Here is an 8,287-nt window from a genome sequence, read left to right on the forward strand (position 1 = left end):
GCGCAGTATCTGTCTCATATATCTTTGGACACCTGAACCGCGCCGTAAGGGAAGGGGTAAAGGCGGGAGTGAAAGAAGAAAGGAAGAATAGGTGCCGTACTGGAGGGCTCCGGAATAATTTCGACCACCTGGGGATCTTTAACGTGCACTGACATCGCACAGCACACGGGCGCCTTAGCGTTTTTCCTGCATAAAAACGCAGCCGCCGCGGTCGGGTTCGAACCCGAGAACTCCGGATCAGTAGTCGAGCGCTCTAACCACTGAGCCACCGCGGCGGGGAACCAGGTAGTGACAATCCCGATTTAGTGATAAGCGGTCACCGGTTCCGGTTTGCCATTAAGCGGGGCTGACCTGATGCCTTATGAGGGGCTGCAGCCCTCGTTGTAAGTTACTAATTTATTGCATGTCTGGCCCTCTTCCTACTCTCACTTTTCTCCATTCTTTACAGAAGAGCCAAGAAAATCAGAATCCAACTGCATAGTGCTATATTCAAGGCATATTCCAGGCAGTCCAAAATATCGTACCAAGCTTGCATTCACGGAACCTTTGCCGTGAAATAAAGCATGGTGCTGGGCTAGTTGATGATTCATACTCGCAACGAATGCAGCGCTAACAAGCAAACCACAGAAAAAAAAGACGACACGACACAAACAGCGCTCTTTGTTTCGTGTCGTCTTCTCTTCTACGGTTGCCTTTGTTGCGCTGTCTTCGCTAAATGTTTGCAGAGAAAATGAAGAAAACAGGGGTGTGAATCTGCCGGAACATCACTGTCTAGCCATTCATTAGTCGGAACCTAGTCAAATAAAAGGGGAATATACGCCTTTGGGGAGTTAAAAACGCATAGCTCCTTCATTACAGTACATAGGTACGCCAGTAACAGGAGACAAATGGTTGTGTGTGCCACCTGTCGGAAGCAAATACTACTTTTCTCATCGTTAAAAAGCGGGGGACATGAGTGTTCGGCCTGGCCAAGAACACTGACGTCTTCTCACGGGCGCAGGAGCGAAAGAAAGACGTGATTTAATGAATATGGCTGTTGGGCGATGCACCGCTTTCAGCAAAGAAATTTTCCCTATAGCTCAGGTCTGTTCTGCAAACTGACGCGCTTCGCAGTTACAAAGGCCTGGAGTGCGGTTGTCACGGGCATCTCCTGCAATGTGGGAAGACGGCGTCGACTTGAAGTGTCGAGCCCGATAGGACGCCGGAGAGAGAGGTGGGGTAGCGGGGAGGGCACCATAGCACACCTCATAAAGCCGCACAGACTGCGGCAGAGATTGAGTGGCAAAGTGCTCTCTCCCGTGTTCCTGGGAAGTTAGCACCATTTATCTCTCAGAATCTCGTTGTGTCTTGCGATCACCCTAATGACTCAGTCTCCTCGTTGTCACTCTCTGCACTCGGTTGAAGTGGGAAGATACTTTCGTTTCTACATGTGAACGCTGAGAAACACGCCCTAATTGGAATTCGCTGAATTGGATTTCGCTATATAAGTAAGGACTTCGATAAAAGGATTGCCATTTTTATATAGATGAAATGTGCTTTCCAGGAGAAAATTGCCCAACGAACTTTTGCTTCTCCTTTAAGCTACTGGATCTACAATATCCCGGGATTCCGATAATAAATCACCAAAATGTGCTGTGTGACTTAAGCACAGCTGCTTCCTCTTCCATCTGCTTTAAGCAGGTGCGTCACATTCATTGTGCGCAGTGGTAGAACTCATAGGATACTCCTAGTTCTTTCGTGGATCGTCACTGGATCGCCCAGGCACCCTTGGCTGTGCTGCCATTTTCTCTCACTATTTTGTTGCCTAAAGGCTCATCGATCTCGGGATGGCCAGCGCCTTTGCTGGTCACTTTTACAACCAATAGTTACGGTTGAACAAATCCTCAGCCGGCAAAAGACTCTTAACGCGCTTGAGCATTGCCTATAGTGCGCATGCAGAGGAAAGGACAAAAGTTCCAGGGCACGCTACAGGTCCAACCTCTGCCACAGAACATGACAAAAGCGACTCACGAAGGCCGTCGATCCGCGCTCGCGTGACGGCCCTTGACGACTGCAACAGCTCTCGCTGCGTAGTCTTTTACACGGATGCTGCTCACCCACACCACGGGGGCTGGTATACGGCCGCAGTAATCTATCAAAACACGTACATTTAAAGACTTATTTTCCGTGCCCCAAATATTACACATGCAGAGGAGGTCACCATGGCACTCAAAGCTGCAGAAACAGTCACGAGTAATCATTACCAACTCCCGGGAAGCCTGCCGCAATCTATATCAAAGACGCATGTATCAACGTGCCGCCAAAATTTTGCACATAAATAATCTGAAAATTAGTTGTTGAGGAAAGGAACTAGCGCAGTAGGTGTCTCGCATCTTGATAGGCTCCTGAACCTCGCCGTAAGCGAAGCGATAAAGCAGGGACTGAAAAAAGAAAGGAAGAGGTGCCGTAGTGGAGGGCTCTGAAACAATTTTGACCACCTGGAGATCTTTATTGTGCACTGATGCCTTTCTGACCAGTCGGACTATATGCGACTCCTTATCTCCACCCAAAGAAACATGTGGTTGCCCTTCAGGTAATCCTTTGCAAAATTATTAAGCGTGCCCTGGACCTCCCCATCACTGCTTCAAACAGCCGCCTTATGGCCCTTGGGGTAGAGGGGAGTATATTTCGGGAGCTCCGGAAGGCGCACCTTCAGTATACGCGCTTGTCGCAAACGAGGTACGGTCACCGCCTTCTTGCTCAACTCCAGAGCCAACACGCGACTCTCATTTAACGCAGGTTTCGTATCCCAGAACTGTGGAGACGTGTCATCCATGTGCGACCTCTTCCAGCCTACATGTCACAAGAAATCATATATACAGTGATCGGCGCCTGGCCCGAGCGGAATTCCTAACCCTAAATTATGGCGGCAGAACAGGAGTACACTACCTGGAGGAATCTGGCCTTCACCAAAGGGGATGGTACGCGGCGGCGGAAGTTCACAGTGGCGATACAGTTAACGGCTTCACCTTCAGAGCCCGCAGTGCAACCACGCAGGAAAGGTCGCGATGTCTCTCCTGCCCTCATATTCCGATTCAAAATACATAATCAGCGGCTTGCAAGGAGCCTGTCGGAATGTTCAACAAGGCTGCACGCCCTCCCTAGCTAATATTATCTACCTAAATTGCATAAGAAACACGAACCCCGCACAACGTTACCCTTTTAGAGCCCTTGCTCATCAGAGGTTGCCTGGACACGAGACAGCAGATTAAGCCGCCCGTGCGCTCCCTCGCCTTGCTGCTTTATCCTCCCCTCTAATCCGGTGTATACCTTCAAAGATATTGCAACGTACTATCAAAAGGGTGGATAAACGGCTCCTTGTCTGCCTTCTCAGTAATACATTGCCGTGCCCGGCAGCCCTAAAACACTTCGACCCCTCCATTAGCGGCAGCTGTACGATCTGTAGAGTGATGTATTCGGACACCTATCACATGGTGTGGGCCTGCCCCTCCAACCCGGCTATTCTCCTCATTCCCAACCCAACCCAGCAGGACTAGGAGGCGACCCTGCTCGGCTGCCACGACCTACAGCCCAACGAGCCCTCGTCAGGCGCGCCTGGGCAGCGTGCACCACATCTGGAATCCGAAATTACGGCTCTCAACCAAGTGTTTATAAGGACCGGTTCCTTACGGGCTGATGCAGTCCTACCTCCTGTCTCTTGTATAATCAACAAATGTTTCACCACCACCACCAGACTGTAGCGGCCTCATTTTTTTTTCTCTCCAACATTATACATTTTAGTCATCAAACTCTATCTTTGGCGCTAAAACATCATATCAGTTTCACCTCGATTAGGGCTTAACTGGAATCTAATATTTTCGCCAGACGATCTGACGACCCAAAAAGGCAAACCATGAACGTATAAAACCATAGCGGTTTCTGAATGTGCGAGCATTACCCCGCTCAGGTGTACGGTACCATGGCATGCGTCTGTGTTGGTAGAAAAAGTTAAGTGAGAAAAAAATTAAGTAAAATTGCTTAGCCCACTCTATCTGTGTACACCGTGTATAAAAGGCAGATAAAAAAGAAAAAAAGGATGCCGCCACTGTCCGGAAGACCTTGAATTACCAAGCACTAGCAGTTTGGTTTATGCAGTGTAGTATGCGTTACCGAAATAAAGTAACTAAATGCGTTACTCAGTTACGCTAAATAAAGGAACGCGTTAGCACCCCACGCTACCTACAAAAAAGGTAACGAGTTACCATTACTGTTAGCTCTGCCCCTATCCTCTAATCCTGTCTTTTCATCTCTTTTCGTTTCTCCTTTCTGTTTGCTGTCCTTTATTTCCGCTGAGGCGCTTCAGTATCGATGGCAAATGCCACGGCTAGCAAAAATCTTTTCGTTCCATTTTATTATTGTTTTATTAAAAAATGCATACTACTACTCCCGCTACCCTTACAGAAAAAAATACTGCACGTTACATTAAGGCCATTCATTTTAATTAGTGCGTGTTCGCTTCAAGAACTAAGAATAATTTTATGAAGCTCATACTTCACATATAACTTCTAGCCCAAACAACGATCTTACACAAAATCTTGATTTAACGAGGATACTTAGCACAAATGCGCAGGAGCTTAGCAATGTTATATTTGCCTACAGTTGCCTGCACAGTTGCATATGATGACTTCTAACTATGCGCACATGAAGAAGCCAATTTCTGAACGTGAAATTAAACACAAAATGACAATTCATCGTGAATTCTAACTTCACACATAAAACATCGATAAACCCTCAACAAATTTACGGTATTCTTGAAAAAAATGATATGTTACAAAATGCTCGGCATGCTTCTAGTGTCTAGAGAGGTGTGTGTGTGTGTGAGTGGCTTGGAAAGGGGAGGTAGGGGGACCGTACCGCGGTGGCTTAGAGGTTAGGGCGCTCGTCTACTGATCCGGAGTTCCCAGGTTCGATCCCGACTGCGGTGGCTGCGTTTTTATGGAGAGAAAACGCTAAGGCGCCAGGGTGCTGTAGGATGTCAATGCACGCTAAATATTCCCAGGTGGTCTAAATTATTCCGGAGCCCTTCGCTACGGCGCCTCTTTCTTGCTTTCTTTTTTCACTCCCTCCTTTATCTCTTCGTTTGCAGCGCGTATCAGGTGTCTGCTTGTGTATGACACAGATACTGCTCCATTTCCTTATCCAAAAACCAAATATTATGGCGTACGTGTGCTGTTCGATGTCAGTGCACGTTTAAGGTCCCCAAATGGTTAAAATTATTCGGGCACCCTCCACTACGGCACCTCTTTCTTCCTCTGTCACTCCCTCCTTTATCCCTTCCCTCCCAAGCAGCACACCGATATGGCCCTGAACTGGCCGAATACCGGGGAAAATTGGCTCCAAAAAAGGGCTATAATAGCATCTGACTGGGGCACTACCCGACCCAATGTTTGAGCCAGTGCACCCCACTGGCTTTCTAATCACAGGCCAGTAATGGCATACAAAGTTCTTGAATGGCTTTAATGGCATTCTTTGGCTATTTGATATTAGTCATCCAAGATTCCTCATTTGCGTATTTATCATAGGTAGCCGGACCAACCCAGCGGCTATCCACTATTTCCCGCCCAAGCTTATCCGCTGTTTGTTTACCAAAGGCGTCCAGTGACACTCGCTGGCTCCCCACTATTGACCACCCAAGCTAATGCACTTGTTTTCGCCGAAGGCATCTAGCCACTCACTGGCTACTGAATGTTTCGCACCCGAGTACACCCACTGGTTGTTCACCGCATTGCATCCAGTACACTGACTTGCAGTCCCATTGTTTGTTTCCCGACACTGCTTACCTAGCATTCTGTGCTTCGCATTGTAAAATTCATCTGTGACGAATGTTTCATTTTGGCAACCGTCGTGTTAAGTGGAAGCCCACAAGGCCGATGGGACCCCCCCCCCCCCGCACCTGTTACCAGGAGCGGTCATGCCCGAGGGAAAATCGAGGAATGTACGTCGAGGCGTGACGCCCGCGCTTAGGGTGAAAGGCGGCACTAATCCTTTCTGTCCCGACGCGTGGCAACCGGTGCATCGAATGCGCATGCAGCGAGCTGCGCATTCCACTGGGCTCGCGACAGCCCACGGGGACAATGCCCTTCCCCTCACCCCCCCGCACCTGCTACCAGGAGCGATCATGTCCCGCGGAAGACATTCCTTAGCTGTCAATCCGATGCGTCACGCGCCCTGCACGTTCCAGGAGGAGCGGGGTCCACTGGGCTCCGCCCACTTGTACATTGCATGGCTATTGGTTCAGATTGGGCGAGAGCTGGTTTGGTAAAGCTCCGCCCAAGTATCGAAGGGTTTAAAACCCGTGGGAAACAACGATTTTGGACGAGCGCGCCGAGTCTCAAGCTCGGCCGTTTTTAACAGCCTTTTTTAAACAGCCTTTTTTTAAACTGCCTTGTCATCACTGCCTTGTATTTCAATCCCGTCTTCAATAAATCAGTTTTGCTTTGAGAAGTTGGAATTGCTGCCCCAACCGGCAACGTGTCGCCGGACGAAGACCTGAAGTACTCTTCGTACTGCTAAAAGCCGTTCCCATCGGAAGGAGGGCAAGAGCAGGGAAAGATTAACTGGTGCCGTGACCAGGATCGTCTGAGCGGCTTCCTGCAGAGCGGTTGGAGGCAGTACCTTCCTGAAAATTGACGGGGCAACATCTTGGTGAGAAGCCCCGGAGACCAAGGTCCAAGTGAAGCGATACCCTTGTGCGAGGCCTGGGAGTCAAGGCTCCACGTCAGCGCTGACAGCGAGGAAGCGGACCGACGGAGCGCCTGCGGCTGGCGACTTCTGCGGCACCCGCGGCTGGCGACTTTGAAGGCCGGGAGGACGTGAAGGGCCTGCTTCAAGCTACAGATTCCGGCCACACTTCTGCGCCTCAGGACGTGACCTGCTGCTGCCACGAAACAAGTGCCGTGACCGACACCCGACAACGGAGTGAGTTTCCCCATTCTCACTTTACTTGCCTCGAGAGTGCTTGAGCCGTAGAGTTAGAATTACGCAAGGCACAATGGCTACATTCAGTTGGCAAAGTGAATATGGCTGTGGATATGGGTATGAGTATGGCGCTCAGCGCGCAGAAGTGTCAGAGGCTGAGCGAGCCAGAGAAAAGGAGCGGGGCGACGCTATTATTCGAGAACTCAAGCGCCAGTTGGCGGTAGCCGAAGAGAAGCTTCGGCAGGCGAGGAAGAGAATTGAGGAGGAGCAGCGCTCGCGGAGAGCGGCGCGGGTATCGTCGGAGCCGGCACGGACAAAGCCATACTCGATTAGCGCGAATGACGCCGTTGAAGCGCTGGTCGAGGTAGGAAATAACGAGGATAACTGCGGAGGAATTCAGTCGGCTCCTAGTGAAGACAGACAGCAGGAATCCCAGGTTCTTGCGAACGATACAGCTGTCGATAACGCCGAGGAGCCGCGAGTTGTCGAGTCGACCAAGAATGTTGACACAGACCAGCAGTCCTTTATTCCCAACGTGGAGGCGAGTTCCACGGACATGGCTGTTCAAAATTCGAACAGTGATCTGACCGTGAAGGTCGAGTGTTGCGAGGCAGCCGAAACTGCTCGGTCGGCCCGATTGCCCCGAATGACCTTTTGTTGCGAACTGAAGCGCCAGCATGCCAGGCAGAGAGCTGCGAAAGCGGCATGGGCGTTCGCGTTCAAATGGCATGCGCAGCACTTACAACGGCGTCGGAGAAGACAGCAGCACGGCTGGGTAGGCGAGGTTATTCAGAGCCCGTAAACTCGGACTCGTTCAGCGCCGCAATAATATTGGCTCTAGATGAGGGGAATCAAAGCAGTGAGGACGGGGGATTCACCCCATGCCCTGGAAGGAGCGAAGTTACTCTACCGCTGATAGAGGCGAAGCGCGACCCATGCTGCGATCTCCTTGCGGATCTGGGCGACAGGCGGATCGCAAACATAGAGGTCGCTGATGAATTCTTTGAGCTGGCCATGCCACGTTCTAGGAGGCTCTCAAGACACGAGCATTTAAAACCTTTCGCGGAGGCTTGCACCCCATATGCGCAGACGGTCGGCGTCTCCTTCGAGGAAGATGAGAGACACAACCCCAGAGCAGGACGAATGCAAGAATGGTGCATGCTGCTGAGCGCAATGTCCACTTTCATGCGAACAGACGACGTGTTCGATCCTGGTGGATAGCGACAAATGCATGATGACCACAGCCTTAACCCACTTTGCCACTGCCAGGTTGCGATAGCCGTAAATATTCTTTGTGGCTCGAGCACACGATGGGGCAGTGAGTGAGAGT

At 50.4% G+C, this 8,287-nt stretch overlaps 1 non-coding gene across 1 annotated transcript; it reads right to left on the reverse strand.

Annotated features, from left to right (window-relative positions):
- Positions 1–203: 203 nt before the first annotated feature.
- Positions 204–275, reverse strand: TRNAS-ACU (transfer RNA serine (anticodon ACU)). The gene has a single exon. It is a non-coding gene; the product is annotated as a tRNA-Ser (tRNA).
- Between the last annotated feature and the right edge of the window lie 8,012 nt (positions 276–8,287).

Source organism: Amblyomma americanum, chromosome 5 (assembly GCF_052857255.1).
Source record: "Amblyomma americanum isolate KBUSLIRL-KWMA chromosome 5, ASM5285725v1, whole genome shotgun sequence".
In the NCBI taxonomy this organism is placed as follows: Eukaryota; Metazoa; Arthropoda; class Arachnida; order Ixodida; family Ixodidae; genus Amblyomma; species Amblyomma americanum.